The sequence below is a fragment of the Protopterus annectens genome, chromosome 9.part0 (genome assembly GCF_019279795.1).
Source record: "Protopterus annectens isolate FY-2018-M chromosome 9.part0, PAN1.0, whole genome shotgun sequence".
Lineage (NCBI taxonomy): Eukaryota > Metazoa > Chordata > Ceratodontiformes > Protopteridae > Protopterus > Protopterus annectens.
The window spans coordinates 1,281,496,754-1,281,514,538 of record NC_056743.1 but is presented as its reverse complement, the minus strand read 5'-3'; positions in this window follow the sequence as shown (position 1 = coordinate 1,281,514,538).

The window sequence follows — 17,785 nt, the reverse complement described above, 5'->3', positions numbered from 1 at the left end:
AACTATGCAAACACCTTTCAGTCTGTTTTTTCCCCACAAACTCTACACCACTGGTGTACATATTCGGGGGAATTTTCAACTGACAAATCTAACAAAACATGTTAGGGGATGCTGTTGCTCTGATCTATCAGTATGTGCTAGAGACTGAAGGTGGTGAGGAGGAAAATGTTGACAACCAAATCAGACCGAGGAGGAGGAGAAGAGTGTTCAGACCCAGGGTAACCTATCAGGGGCTACATTATCTGGAGATAGTAGAGTGATACAGGGTGGACAGGGGCAAACTTCAGCAACTTGTTGAGCTGTGCCAGCCTCAACTCATAGCCAGAACCAACAGAGGGGAACCCATCCCAGTGGATACCAAGGTATGTGTAGCCTTAAGCATACTAGCTAGAGGTACTTTCCAAAGACCAACTGGGGATATCATGGTGGTCTCACAGGCATCTGTGTCCAGGATACTCCACCAGTTCCTGGATGCCATACGACAACATGCCACTAACCACATTCACTTCCCCAGCACCTGTGAGGAGAGGACCAGCAATATGTGTCTCTTCCACCATGTAGCAGAATACCTGGAGGTACTGGGTGCCATAGACTGCACGCACATCCACATCAAAGCACCACCCGGTGACCAGGGTAGGGTCTACCTAAACCGCAACGGGTTCCACTCCATCAACTGCCAGGTCATGTACGATGCCCAGGGCATTGTGTGCTGGCTGCCCTGGCAAGTATCACAACTCTCACATCTGGCATTTATCACAGCTGTACCAGGCATTTGCCAGTGGGGACATCCCATATGTCCAGCTGGTGGGGGATGCTGACTACGCACTGGAGCTGTGACTGCTGACACCCATCAGAAATGCAGACTCACCTACACAAGAATGCCATATTGAGGCACATGCACAAACCAGGATCAAAATAGAGCGTGTGTTTGGGATGCTCAAGTCATGGTTTCGCTGCCTTGACATATCTGGTGGAGCTTTGCAGTACTCTCAGCCACACGTGCACACATGTTCATAGTATGTACATGTTACACAATATGATCCTGCAGAAACAGCTGGAGCAAGAAAAAAATGGGGAAGGGCCACACAGCCCCTCCGCCATTGCCAAGGTCTCCACAGGCTCAGAGAGACTCAGAGGAGGAACATCCTGAGCCTGCCCCTGTAGACAGATGGAGGCGTGCCCAGTATGCCCTGGCCTTGGCAAAGAGGCAACGCATAGCACATACACTGACACTGTAGGGCCCCAGGGACTGATCTCTCTCTCTCTCTGACTCACACACACAGTAAAATGGATGCCAAACATCACACCACCTATACCTTACCATATATAGGCAGTGTACTGCATGCATCTGACATAGTCAGCCCTCAAGCACCATCCTCACAACAGCCTCAGGTACAAGGTAAGCCAGTCTCCTTAACAAAATAAATGAATGGAGTAGAAGTATCTATGGTATTGATCAAGCATGCAAGGGAATGGGGTGGTCAACTGTGATAGCAGCAGACAATTGACTGCTCTGTGGAATAGCAGGAAGTGTATCCCCAGTTCTGGACTACCCACACCTTACAGTACCACCCTAGTTGACAAATACCACTGCAGTATATGTGGTGAGCCAAATAACTGGGGGGGGTCATAGGTCACATGCATGGATGTCAAAGTGGAGGTGCCATACCCATCACCAGCCTCACCCAGCAGATCATCTGTAGAAAACCATACAGAAATGTCTGGCAAAGGCCTCCATATGGTGACATCCATGAAGTCCCCACCTACAGACGTTTACACAGTGATATCACAGCAGGTCTGGCAATGGCATTATGGCTTTGAAAGGTAAGAAGTCTGAAGCTACAAATGTTTATGCTAGAACAATCTGATCTGTGGTTGATACTGTTATGCCTGTAGTCTGACAGATAGGGCACACCACTATGCTAAATGGGACAAAAATGTTAAGCAAATATCAGCACAGTCTCTGCAAATGTGTATTGTGTACAGATGTGTCCGTCCCCCCCGCCATAGTTCCATAGAAATGCAGTAACATGTCCCTAGCCTTAAACAGCATCCAGCCATCAACTAGAGTGATGGCTCAACACAAACAGAAAGCAATTATCAGTAACACCCACAGTCAACTTACTGGTGTCATCCCAGGGTTGTCCACTGCTGACAGCCTGGGAACATATCAGAATGCACTGTTTTGCTACAGATAGCCTGCATCTGTCACACCTGGCCTACAGGCCTGTGGCAAATGCCCATCCCTCACCCACAGTGCCCTGTTAGGGAGTGTCATGGGGTCCATAACAGCAACATAACACATTCTAAAAAAGGCAAAGAAAGGCCATGTTGCTAACTGCTAGGAGAAAACTTGCCAGTGTCAGACAGCCAGAAATCTGGCCAAAGCCATGAATAATTAGGTGAAAAAGATCCAAAGAGAAGGACACCTTTGGAATACTGCCCTAATAATGTAATAAAGTTGAAGGAATAATTGTAGTAGCATGGAATGTCTGATGGGTTTAAAGTCAGAAACTGCAATGTCAAATGTCAGTAATATCTGACTTCAACCCTGAGTGACTTGCAAAACACCTTTCCTTGAAAACCAAGCTCATTTGTGTAACCAACAAGATATATGAGTCATGAATGTGGACATTCTGTGATATTCTGTACAGTCGACAGGCAGGGCTAGGAGTCTAAACATGGAAATCCACTCATTGCAGGCAGTCCTAACCCTGGAAGATAGTGACAAGTTGGCACCCACAGAACCCTGGCCCACAGCCATGGGTAGTAACATACCCTTCCCTGATCACTCATCATATGCAACATCCTGACCTCAAAATGTGGCCAGCCAACCAAAATGAGGTGGGCCATACATACATGTCAGACAAACACACACCTCTAGTTTGGTCAAACAGTCTGACACACACAAAACCTTCCAAGTGCAATCAACCTGTGAGCAGACCCCTATGCAAAGCACTGGTAGCTATAGGCAAACATATCTGACCTAGGACACCCACCATATCTTATCCCCTACAAATCCATATGGAGTCTGCCTGTCACCCTGATCCATTCTGACTTATATTACCCAACTGTGGACTGGAAATCAGACCAGGCCAGAATAGAAATGCACAGAGATTCCGCCATTGTAATATATCACCAAGGTGCTGGACTGTTTCCACAGCTCCAGCAGTCAATTGATTGGAGGCACACCCCTCAACAGGCTGGATTGTGCAAGAATGCATACCATTTGGCCTATAATATTGGTGTACACATCATCCACCCTGTGTTCCTCTGGTAGTTCACTGTGATGATCTGAGGAGGTATGTCATGAGGTACTGAAACAATACATGACAGTGTCAAACAGCATATATGTCAAATGTCTGCTAAAACAAGCCCTGTAACCCTAGCAACCCATACATTACTGAGAGAAATAGTCACAGTCACCGTATGGACCATTGTCCCCCCATTGGATAGGCTATCACCAGATATCCTACACCAACAGGTCGAGAGGTATGGCTGTAGCATAAAACAAACTGGACTGGAGTACAACAATTCCTGAAATGGAGTCCCACATGTACTATAGAAGGATACACTGGGCATGCTCATACACTTAGAGAAATGTCAGTAGGATCTAGGAATGAACAGGCCTTCCCCAACCAGTGCACTTCCCATTGCCCTACATTAGCAGTCCTGAAGATGTCTGTCACCATAGAAGTACCTTTCATCAGGCCTCAGCCCTATAAGCTCTGTGGCGCGTGTGATAACAGTGTAACACTACAGTAGAAATAACTAGTTAGGTAGGAGTTCTAATCTCGGTCATAAGAAATATCAAAGTAAGTGTGTGTGCTGTGTGTGTGTGTGTGTGTGTGTGTGTGTGTGTCTGTGTGTGTGTGTGTGTGTGTGTGTGTGCGCGCAATGCGCGCTACCCTTTATCCTTCCTCCCCTCACCCTAATTTAGTAGTCCTGCTGATGTCATTCACCTTTGGACTAAGTGAAATTGTGTAAGTTCCATGGTGCGTATGATAACTGTGTAACACTATAGTAGAAACAGCTAGCTAGGCAGGAATTCTAATCTCAGTACTGGCAACTGTTTGCGTGTGTTTTGCAAATGTTCCACACCCAGTACATATCCACTGTACAGGGCCCACTGTGGTTGTGCATGTTTTGCAAAAGTTCTGCACCCAGTACACATTAAAATGTCCACTGTACAGGGCCCACTGTTGTCAACCACTGTAGTGGTAGCTGTGGACACTCTGTAGCCTTATAAGCTGTGCGCCATGTGAAATAGCTATGTAACAGTATGGACACAAAAACAAGATAGGCGGGTCTTCTAATCCTGTGATACCATCCCCCACTCAGGAATCATAGACAAACACAGCCATCTAGGCATCAACCACTATGTCACCTGGTGGGTTGCAAACTGGCTCATGCATGGGACCCACAGTATGAAGGTAGCAGACTCCATGTCAGACTGCCAACCAGTCACGAGTGGAGTACCACAGGGTCTGGTCATGGGTCCCCTCATGTTTGTCATGTAAGCCTCTGACATCCAGAACAACACAAAGGGACCCTGGCTGACAATGTTCGCAGACTATTGCAAGGTGGGTGCCATGTGTACATCCCCATATCATGTTGACATCCTGCATAAAGGCCCCACTGAGATATCCAACTGATGTCAGAACACTGGCCTTAGGCTGAATGGAAAGAAATGTGCTGCAATCCCATATGGAATCAATGTATTTACCATGAATTAACACACTGCTGGTAGTCCAATGACAAAGAAGTCCTTATAAGAGGCCTGGGAACACAGGCTGACAGTGACCTCTCTTATGGTCACCATATTGCAACTGTGGACAGAAATAACTTCTGTGTGGCATATCTCATAAGTAAGGGTGGGTCATCCAGTAGGGAAGAGGTCAATGTCTCTCTCTACTCTCTCCTCATGAGGCCAACCAGCAGGTTTAATGCCCATTTGCCATGTACCTCACTAGACACCTGCAAAAACTGTGGAGGCTGCAAGTGTATCTCACAAATAGGGCTTTAGCCTGCAAATGTCTGTCCTATATGGACAGAGTGCAATACCTCCAAGTAATCTTGGCCACATATTGGCTACTTACAGGCACTCCATGCTTGAATGACAATGCCATGTGTGGCTAGCTGTTTTAGGAATGCCATATCTAGTGAAACTCTGATCTGTATGCACCAGATGCAATGGATACCTCAACCTCATTACCACAGTCAACGGAACATGCTGGGAGAAAGGTACATAACCCAGTGAGTGGACATGTAATGCAATATATGTTGCATACATGTCAGAACACCTCACTGGCCCTCTTCAAGAGAAATCTGGATGAGTGGATGGGGAATGTAACTATCACCGTGGCCATCACTGAAGTGGCATTAGTTGATAGACACACTGGGAGAAAATGTCAAGTTGCATGATGCCAGGCTACTCCCATGGGCTAGGCTTGTCATGGCTCCATGCCCATTAGCCTGGTACACACCTATGAACACCTGATCCTATGAATCTCAGTCCTGGCAAGTGTATGCATGTGTGTGCGTGTGTGTGTGTGTGTGTGTGTGTGTGTGTGTGTGTGTGTGTGTGTGTGTGTGTGTGTGTGTGTGTGTGTGTGTGTGTGTGTGTGTGTGTGTGTGTGTGTGTGTGTGTAAGACCAGTATCCTGAGTGTGTGTTTGAGTGAGGAATATATCCATTGGGTGACCAAGTATTGCAATTGTAGGCCATCATACTCCCAGCACACGTCCTATGTTCCACTGTATGAGGGCTGCTTTTACATCATCCATAGAGGTACCTGTACACACTCTGCAGACCTATAAGCCCTGCGGTGTGTGCAACAGCTATGTAACAGTGAGTAGCTAGAGAGGCAGGGCTCTTAATCACAGTAATGGCACACTTGTGTATGTGCACTGGTTTGTATAGCAGTGTTTGGGAGTGTGTACACGTGTGCATGACATTAGTATGAGACCTGTCACACCCATTATACCACCCATTGCCATACCTTACAAGGCCATATGACATTAATCACTATACATGTACTTTGGAAACTCAACACACTATGAGCTCTGTGCCACCTGTGATTACTACATAATACTGTACTACCACTAACTAGATGAGTAGAGATTTCAAACCCAACACTGGCAATTGTGATTTTGTGTGTGTGTGTGTGTGTGTGTGTGTGTGTGTGTGTGTGTGTGTGTGTGTGTGTGTGTGTGTGTGTGTGTGTGTGTGTGTGAGAGAGAGCAGTATTCTGTGTGTTGGGTCAACACAAGCCCTTCTGGGTGTGTGGGATTTTCAAATCTGAGGTGTGTTCCACCCACTTCACTTACCATTGTACAAGACCTGCTAATCTCAGCCACCATACACTTACCTGTATGCACCCCTCAGACCTATAAGCTGCATGGCACATGTAAAAACTATTGTACAGACCTGTTAATTGTGTACAGCTGTACTCTGCATATGACACACTCAATGGGTTACCACACTGCCATATTCCTTGTATATGATATCTGCAGGGCCACATCCTGCTGACACACAGACACCTAGAAGACAAACAGAATACATTATGGAGACCACAGTCTGTCAGTGTTAATAACAACAATAATGCATCATGGCTGGACAGCTACACACTCTGACATGTAATCATTAAACATGCTGGCTGACAACACTTTACACAGTATTACATTGCTAAACTGTACCAAATTCACCCTGTGCATCAGACCCATATTAACATGTCTCTGCATCGATGGTGTGCTGACAGGGATGTGGCACAGGTATCATATGCACAGGGTGTTTTTGTGGGTTTGCCAGAGGCCTAGGCTGGGCCATTTGGTTGACATCATGTGTGTGTGTTTGGGGGTTGTTCATTAAATGGGCCGTGCATAGGTGGTGTGTGTAAGTCTGGAGGTTACCTGGCTGCGATGGTGATGTGTGTGTGTATGGATGCACACAGTCATGTCATGTGGCTGCCCTACACAAGGGTATGTTGGACAGCTGTGGACCATACATGGCAGGGTGTGCAGTTCACTGTCTCTGGCCACGGACATGGAAACTGGCCTGCCAGGGGACCCATTGGCACAATCAAGCACAAGAACAGATGCAGTACTACTCCCTGATGGTGAGTGCTGTCTGCTGGATCCATGTCCCTGTTGGGACCGGCCAGGATCACGTGTCCATGACCTGCTGTGCTGTGGCATGGACAGTGACCCCCCCTGCAGTCATGCTGCTGGTACTGCCACTACAGAAGTGAGAAGCTGCATGGCCACGTGGAACCTCAGCTGTTCGTGCTGCTACCCTATGTCCACGTGGCCGACAGACAACTCCCATCATATGCTCTATCACAGATATTCCATGTTCTAGGATTGACATTCCATGGTCGAGGATTCCCACCGTCCCACCCAACCATCTATCCATGACCTCAGCATAATAATGGTGGGCATCAGCATTATCGTGGAGGTTGTCACGCATAACTGTCTTTGAGACAGTTACTTAGGCTATAGATAAGGGAAAGGAGGTACACATGGCTTACTTTGACCTTGCTAAAGCATTTGACACCATTCCCTATTCAGGTATTATTGATAAGCTCACCAGCCTGGGCATAAACCCTTACGTCACAAGATGGATCACAAATTGGCTCTCAGACAGATCCCATAAAGTAAGAGTAGCGGGATCTATGTCTGAATCCAGACCAGTAATGAGTGGTGTGCCTCAGGGCTCTGTCCTGGGGCCCCTCCTGTTTGGCATATACTTCTCAGAAGTACAGGCAAGCACGGAAGGGCTGTGGCTGACTAAGTTTGTGGACGACTGCAAACTGGGTGCTATAATAGAATCTCTGGCCGACATGGAGATCCTCCAGAAGGACCTAAATGAGACGGATGCATGGTGTCAAAGCCATGGTCTCAAGCTAAATGCAAAAAAATGCGTAATAATCCCCTTTGGAAAAAACAGAGTACCCACAAACTACAACATAGGAGGTAATCCCCTGAAATCTGAAGAAGAAATAAGGGATCTAGAGACCCAAGTAGATAGTCAGCTTTCCTTTGATAACCATGTTGCCAAAGTGGTTAGTAAATCCTTCTATGTGACTCATCTGATCACGAAAGGGTTCGCATCAAGATCTAAGGATGTAATGGTGCCCCTCTACTCTTCTCTCATCAGACCCATTATTGAGTACAATGCACCAATTGGAATGTACCTGGCTAGACATCTCCAGCAGCTGGAGAGACCACAGAGGTACCTAACTAAGAGGATTACTGGCCTCAAACAGTTGCCCTATGCAGCACGATTGAAAAAGCTAAGACTGTTCTCTGTTGCATACCGCTTTCTCAGAGGCAATCTCTGTCTAACGTACAGAGCCAAGTCCAACCCAGAATTGTTGAACATGCTCCATCTTAGCAAGACCGAATCTACTCGAGCTACACACTCTAGGGATATAAACCTCAATACAACAATGAATAGAACATGCTGGAGGGATAGATTCCCTTCGCAAAGACTTCCCTTACTATGGAACAGGGTCCCGATCTACATAAGGCAGAGCCCCTCACTATCACTCTTCAAGAGGAACCTTGATGAGTGGATGGGTAACAGAAAGTTTACTCCAGGGATCACACCAACAGCACTACTAGAAAGGGGCCAAGGGTACTAGCTGCTAGTACAAGGGTCTAGGGAACTACTAAAGGGACGGTGAATACTGCACAACATGGCTGGGCTAATATATGCCTTCGGGCAGATAGCCCAGTACCAACCTATGAACCTATAGAAGGAAGAGTGGCATTCACAATCCTGAGAAACTGTCTTGTGTTATGTTCACTGTGTGCCTGTGCCTCCATGATGGTCTGAAACATACGTCTGGTGACATTTGCTGTGGCACTTGTGACAGGGGCATGAAGGGCAGCAGTCCCCCTTCAAGCACCCCTGCCCATCCGTCTGTGCGGGACCACAGCTGTTATCTGGCTATGGCTTGTGTCTACAGACACACTTGCTATAGTCACCACACTTGCCTGTCCCATGCCACCACCCACCAACTGTCCATCATCTATGGCCACTGGTGATGGGGTATGTGTGGGCATTGTGACTGTGTGCGGGGATGGGGTGCACAACAGTGGGATGCCAACCAATCTCACAGACTCAGCCCCTGACAACCCTGCCTGTGCTGCACCATGGCTATCATAATTGTCAGAGTCTGCAGAGACACTGCCATCAGTTCCCAAATGGGAGAGACCCTGACCCCCATTGCCACCTATGAGGGGAAGACAATCAATTTAAATTAATACCTGTACATTATGGTTGGTTGTCATGCACACAGATACGCACACAGACACTTACATGTGATGTGGCACAAAGCTATTACACAAACCTCACATTACCCAAAAGGTGACATGCATGACACACAGCCCTCATCCTCATGCATTGCAGCCATTCTCAATCCTTGTTACTAACAATATACATCTCTGGGATGGATAAGTACTATCAGTGGCTGACGTCCATTCCCCTAGTACACACTGCACACATGTACACATTATTGTTGTTCACCTGTATTGCACAGTGGAAACTACTGTAGACCATGTCTCACAACTGTACAAGTCATTGAAGAATGTGTAGATGTCTGGCACATATGTTTCCTCTGTTCCTCACAACCCCTATGTGTTTGTCTGACACATAACTGGGATCATATGAGGATTGATGTCACTAATTAATGACATACATTTGATTTGCAGACCTCATCACCAGCAGTGAATGTGTATTCAAACAAATTATGTTACACCAACAACCTTCTAATCTTAACGTGGATATGATAAGTGTCCACACCCCTGTTAACATGGCAGGGTCTTGTATCATATAAAATGAGACCACAATACTGCATTCAAAAACATTACCCACCTCAGATGTGACATGTGACCTGTGCAATCCAATCGAGAAACACACAAATGTGTTAGTTGTGAAATATACTGCGTTAGATGTGTACGAAACAGTGGCTGCATAGGTGTGGACACCCTTAAACCAATGCTGCTTTGAAACACTTGTTAAGTGAACTACAGCAGTCACTCTTCCTGGGAAGGGGAGTATCAGCATTGCACATCTTGACTTGACATTATTTGGACAGTCTTCCCTGCAAAGGTCCCCCAACTCTGTCAGCTGGCAAGGGCAGCTCATGTGCACAGACGTTGGAGGTCACACTGGGGGTTTACTATTGGTGTTAAGTCTGGTCTTTGTCTGGCCCAATGCATACCCTTGATTGTATTCAGGTGGAGCCATTCTTAGCTAGCTTTGGATGTATGCTTCAGGTTATTGTCATGTTGGAAGCTGGAACTCCTCCCCATCTCCAGCCATCTTGCAGACACTTGATGGCTTTGGACCACATGTCAGTGTTATTTGAACTGTTCACAATTCCCTCCACCATGCCTACAGCCCTAGTTCCAGCTAATGAACAGCAAACCCAAAGTAGGGCACTGCCACCAGTGAGCTTCAACATGTGGATGGTGGTCTTCATATGAAGTGAGGTGTTGCTTGTGCACCACGTGTAGCTTTAGGGATAGTGGCTGTAAGTTTAAACGTTGGTCTCATCACACCATTACAGATTTCAACACATGCCTGTGGGGGACCTGGTGTTATGTTTGGTACTTGTACAGAGCCCTGCATGGTTTTTGATGTGTGTAAATGCTTCTATCTACTGTCCTTACCCCATAGGTTAGACTTATGCAGAATCCAGGTGAGTATTACCACATGTACTACACAACCAGTAGTTGCCAGAGAGTCCTGCAAGTCTCTCAGTGTTGCTGCATCTCTCCTGGCAGCCTCCCTGACCAGTTATCAACATGTTATTCCATCTGTTGTGGAAGGAAATCTGGTTCTTTTCAACAGCACTGTTGTCCCATATTTCATCTATCTTTTGATGACTGTCTTCACTGTGTTCCATGGTATATGCAATGCTGTGCTAATGTTGTTGTACCCTACCCCTGACTGATACCTTTCAAATGTGAGATCGCTATGATTCTTTGTAAGATGTGTGCAAGCCATGGCTGCTTCTGATACAGGCAACTGAGCAAATGTCATGAATACACCGCTCCAACAGTGGACCGTTATTCATTGTTACACTGAGTCCCTGTACTTGATGGCAGTGTGTACCCAAGCAGAGTGAATGCTGTGAGTACATCACAAGCTGCTCCTACAATGTGCTATTTGTAGGGTGTGCACGCATATGCATCCAGCGTATTGTAAGGTTTGTATACCACATATTTGGTGGCCTAACATATTGTTGGGTTTTACAAGTTAATTGTTCATGTTATGGTCACATTACAGGTTGGAAAAGGTGTGGAATGTGATATTGTGGTGTCTCAGTGTATATTGGTCACTATAACAAAATCAGTTTCTCTCAGCATTTAAGCAGATTGAGCTCTACATTTACCTACAAAATGGAGTCTACAGGACTGCAATTAGTCACCATAACAAAATAAGTTTCTCTCAGCATTTAAGCAGATTGAACTCTACATTTACCTACAAAATAGAGTCTACAGGACTGCAATTGGTCACCATAACAAAATCAGTTTCTCTCAGCATTTAAGCAGATTGAACTCTACATTTACCTACAAGACGGAGTTTATAGGACTGCAATTGGTCACCATAACAAAATCAGTTTCTCTCAGCATTTAAGCAGATTGAACTCTACATTTACCTACAAAACGGAGTCTACAGGACTGCAATTGGTCACCATAACAAAATCAGTTTCTCTCCGCATTTAATCAGATTGAACTCTACATTTACCTACAAAACGGAGTCTACAGGACTGCTATTGGTCACCATAACAAAATCAGTTTCTCTCAGCATTTAAGCAGATTGAACTCTACATTTACCTACAAAATGGAGTCTACAGGACTGCAATTGGTCACCATAACAAAATCAGTTTCTCTCAGCATTTAAGCAAATTGAACTCTACATTTACCTACAAAAGGGAGTCTACAGGACTGCAATTGGTCACCATAACAAAATCAGTTTCTCTCAGCATTAAAGCAGAGTAGGTTGCGCACAAAAAGCATTTGTTAAGCTTTCACTTATAGTGCTGTGTAATTAAGCAGGTCACCATTTTGGTCAGCCATAGGGCTCTTTTTTCTACTTGAGTGTTTGCCTCCTTTCCCTGTAACTTAAGTAAATTGACTCTTACATTAAGAGCTATAATACCTACCTTATAGCTTTGGGACACCTTAGGAAACCATGTAAACTTCAATAGCCCCGCTACGTTCGCCCTCGATTTGGTCGGGCTCTCTTCGCTCCCCTCCTTGTCCCCAATTTCCTCCCACCCCCAGTACCTCTAAATTTAAAGTACTATAGCCACTCCCCCACTTTCTAGATCCTATCTGCTTTCATCTGGGATAATTCCTCCCACCCCCATTCTTCTACCTACATTTTAATAGCATCTATTAGCTTTCATCTGGTATTCTCCCATCCCCCTTCCAGTACCTTTACCTCACCACTCTATCTTCTGGTGTTGCATCACCAGGTAAAACAGTTCCTTAACTCACTAGCTGAATCACAAATAATGATATACTCCTCTTTACTACCCCTCTTGTTCGCACCATACCTCCTTACCTTGTATGAAAACCAGTTTCTCACGGGATTTCAGGTCCCAAAAGGCCATACTATTACCCTTGCTGTAAATTCTCCCACCTTCAACCATGCTTACAGTACCAGGTCCTATCCAACATCTTGTTCAGTCTATCAACATCTCAACCCCAGGCACATTAGCTCTAGATCCAAACACTACCACAAACTAATAAACAAATTCCTGAAGTTCATCACCAAGTATAGACTTAACCTAATACTTGGTGGCGATATTCACCCCAACCCTGGCCCACCCACTTCAGATACACATGCCCCCCTCTACTTGCAATCTAAGCTACAACCCTACAATTAATAGGCCAACTAACTCTCTCCTAGCCTATCATCTCAATATTAGAAGCATTAATAACAAGGTACATGAATTGCATGCACTTCTGGATGTCCACTCCCCTGAGATTCTCTGTTTATCTGAAACCTGGTTAAAACCTAACACTACAGACAATGAAGTGTTACCACCTGGGTACAACATACACAGGATGGATCATGCTTCCAGGAAGGGGGGTGGGGTAGCTGTACTCTATAAATCTGAGTTGAATGTCACCATAGATGTAATACAACCACCTCAGATTAATAACTCAGAGATTCTTGCCACCAAATTGCAACTTAATAAAATAAATGCATTAATATCATCTGTATGTACATTCCCCCAGGTAACAATATATCTACACTTGAAGATATCCTGCACTGGCTATCATGTCACTACCCCAAGAAACCCTACTACTTGGAGACTTTAACATAGACTGGGGCACCTGTTCCTCAGAATCCCCAACCACCCATATTAACCTGCATGCATTTACACAAATCATATCCACCCCTACCAGGATAGGTAAACCCAACCAAAAAGAAAGCATACTTGACTGGGTACTCATAAATAGTCACCCCCAACTATACACCCCTGGTACCCTCCCTGATGGCCTAAGCAATCACCTTCTCACATATGTAATTAAGCACAAAGCCATTAATTCCCAACAACCCTTACTCAGAAAGGTTAGAAACAATAAAAACTTTGATCCTGCCAAATTCCAACAAGAACTAAACTCATGTAATTGGTCTATTCTAAAACACCTCCCCTTAGAGGAAGCAGTAGCATACTTTAATAACAAATTCCTTGAGATCCTTGATTTGCATGCACCTGTTCATTCAAAGAGAACAAAGGCAAAAACTGCGCCATGGCTTTCTAAAGAGTCTAAACTCAAAATTACCCTTAGAAACAAAGCATGGGCTCTATGGCATTCTTCTAAAGACCCCCAAGATCACATTAAATACAGGCAATCCAGGAATAAAAGTAAAAAATCCATTTTACAAGACAAAAACAATACTACTGTAATTTACAGACAGTAAATCAAAGTAACCCTCAGAAGTTTTGGGCAGGTTTAAATAATCTACTACATCCTGGACAAACCTCAACCCCAATCCCTGCTGCTACTATTGATAAAACCCCTGAAGATGTTTCTGACAGTTTTAACCGATTCTTTACTGAGACAATTCAAGCCCTAGCTATCCAACTACCTCCTAGCTCCCCCAGTCCTGAAAGTACCACCCCTAGAAACCTACTTGCATTCAGCTTCCAACCAGTCGTCACTTCACTTATCCATACCTTGATCAAAAAATTAAAACCCACTAAACTTTCTGCTGATCAACTCCCTGCTGAGTACCTACAAAAATCAGTTGATGCTATTGCTTACGCCGTCTCAATACTAATCAATCAAACCATAGTAGAAGCTAAAATTCCCACTATCTGGAAAATATCCTATGTAATCCCACTTCACAAAGGAGGCAGCTCTACTAAATTCTCCAATTATAGGCCAATAGCTATACTCTCTCCACTTGCAAAGATTATGGAAAAATGTATTTGTAGACAACTCATGCACCACCTAATCCAGAATCACCTTATGGCAGACACTCAGCATGGCTTCCATCCTCATCACAGCACTACTTTATCCCTCCTAGCCTTTACCAACACCATAAACCATAATTGCAACAATAATTATATATCCTCAGCCCTCTTCTTGGATCTTTCCAAGGCATTCGATATGGTTGATCACCAACTTTTAATCCACACCCTGCTAACATTCTGTCTAGATACTAGAGCCCTTCAGTGGTTTCAATCCTACCTGAATGGTCGACAGCAGGCTATCCTCTGGTAGAACAAACTCTCTAATCTTCTACCTAACACTCTTAGAGTACCACAAGGCTCTGTACTAGGGCCCTTGCTGTTCTCCAGCTTCATTAACAACCTTTATACTGTCATCCCAAACGTCAGCTGTATCCAATATGCTGATTACTCTACTCTGATTTGCTCGATCACATCTCCAATAGAGTTATGGTCAGCTACCCAGACCACCTTTAATACAATAGAAAACTGACTTTCTGAATGTTGTCTGATCCTAAATCCCCAAAAAACTAAAAAGCTGTTATTTTCACCGACACGTAGGTCTACTGCTTTCACCTTTACCATAAATTCAAATGATGGCACAATAATCTTCCCTGACCCCTCTACAAAATTATTAGGTGTCATCATAGATAATAATCTAAAATTCGACCTACATGTTAACCAAACTATCAAAAGCATCAATAAAAAACTAGGGTCATTTTACAGAATAAAAGCCTTCTTAATGCCTCCAGCTAAAATTGCCATAGCTTGCTCTCACCTTCTTTCAACTCTTCTGTATGCATCCCCTCTACTCTCGAATTTAAACAAGACTGCCCTTAACAAACTCTCAATTTGCTACAACCGCATTGCCAGGTTTGCCACTGGGCTGCCTTTTAGGACACATCATTGCATCAATCTAAATCAGCTTGGGTGGCTTGAACTACCCAGCCTAATCCAGTATAACCAGCTGATGATGGCCTATTAAATCCTCTTTAATCTGGACAATACTCCTGCACTTAAAAATATTATCACCCCCTATAACAATCCTAGACCGCTTAGATCCTCTAACAAACTACTAATTCAGACTAGCAAAATTAATAACACAGCCAGTGACTCTCTCTTTGCAAACTCTGTAAGTAGACCCTGGAACTCTCTTCCAGCTGATATTACCTTACTTTCTACCTTAGGTCAATTTAAAACTAGACTCAAACAACATTTGGCACTTAACTGGCTATGTCAATGTATCAAGCCTGGCTCTCTCTCTCTCTAGAATGTGTAAAAATCTGTTAACCAGTTTACTGTGTAATTTAATTTAATCCTGATTTACACTCGGGATTAACTCTAACCTGTGGAACTTGTTCAACTTGCTTACTTATGCAATCACTGTAAATAGTCTGTCTGTAATATGCAATGCAGGTATTATGTAATGCTGTATCTGCTTACCCTTGGAGCTTTTCTCCCCGGGCCTCCGCTGAAAATGGACATGCATCCAGTCAGACTATCCCGGTCAACAAATGTAAAATAAAATAAAATAAAATAAATATCAGAAACACTTTACATCTTGACAGGGGTGTATACACTGTGGTATCCACTGTACAGGATTAATGTGTCATACATGTCCCTACCATAGTCCATTTGTTCCCCCCAGTTTGTTGGTCTCTGCCCAGATGTCTTGCACTGGCAGGTTGTGAGGTATGATGCAGGAATGTTACATAACCCTTCAGATAGGCCCCCTTGGTGACCACTATGATGCACTATAGTTACCACCACAAGTGAATGTGGACATCAAGCAATATGGCTAGGTGTGTATTGGCAAAGCACAACAAAACAATTACATACTCACCAGCTACAGGCTGCTGTCCCACTTATAGACCAAAGGAAGTTAATAGGTGTGGGAGAGAGGTACAGTCAGCAGACTCACATGTGGCCTTGGTATAGGGGAGAAGCAGTATTTCTGCACATTAACAGTACAGCCACCAATACTATGAAATATGCTGCCCAGCACCATAAATGTGCACTTATGTGCATTAACAAAGCCCTTCCACAACTACTATCTTATCTGACATATGCGTATAGATAATCTACAGATACAAACCCCAATACTACGAAATATGCTGCCCATCACCATAGATGTGCACTTATGCACATTACCAAACCCCGTCCAAAACTACTATTTTATCTGACATATACATGTAGATACTCTACAGATACAAGTATGTATGCTAAAGTACACTACTAATGTGCTCTACGGCCTTACCTGCTCACTCCTCATCCATTGTCTGGGGGGCACCCACATCCACAATGCTAGATTCAGCAAGATGTTGTGTGCCTCGAGTGGGTGCACCAAGGTTGGCGAGGAACTGTTTGGTGGCTGTCAGTGGGGCATGCATGACTGGGCCCCCACCTGTGGTTGTCGCTTCTCTGCCTATGGCAGCAGCCCTTTGCCGGGCATTATGTATGAGGTCGGTAGCACAATGCCGGACCTGCTCATAGGTTCTTGTGTGCAGGCCAACATCGTTTACCCTGTGGACTAGGTCATTCCATAGGGTGGCCCGTTCCTGCAGATGTTCCTGATCATGGCCAAACATGACATCATAATGGTTGACGATAACATCAATTATTGGAGATGTTTCTGCTGCATTGTAGGGTGGATTTCTGGTGTGCTGCATCCCGCCTGGAAGACATAAACAGTGAAACACATCATAGCACCTCATACTGTTGTCAACAGTATGGACTGAAATTGCACATCAACAGTGGATATTTGTTGCCAGCACTCACACCTACACCATACCCCTGTAATCTATCAGCACAATATTAGCTTGCATTGCACTCCTGGTCCTGATGTGTCATATTCCCCCCAATGCTGGACAGTTAATTGCATACACCTCTATTCCCCATTCATTTCTGTGTAGAGGGATGACAGTGGCCATCTTCCATGTGGTGTGGATGTTGCCGAGGCTGTGTTTGATTACAGTGTGTGATGGAACTGTGAACACTTGCCAGAGTTCATGTAAGATGCCGATAGGGATGTTATTAGGCCCCATGGAGACTTGATGTTGTTGCCTTTCAGTAGGCAATATGTAGCTGCTCACCATTGATGAGGGGAGGGGTGTGGCTGATGTAAATATCTCCCTATAGGAATGGGGGACAGGGGGGTGATGTTCACACCTAACCTGTCTGATGCAGGTTGCCTATAGCCATGGCATGTGTGTATGAGGTGTGATTTCACAACAGTACAGGGTGAATTGTGTTGCTGCCTCTGAGACTGACAACATATGTGGAGACACCCTTGTGACTGGGC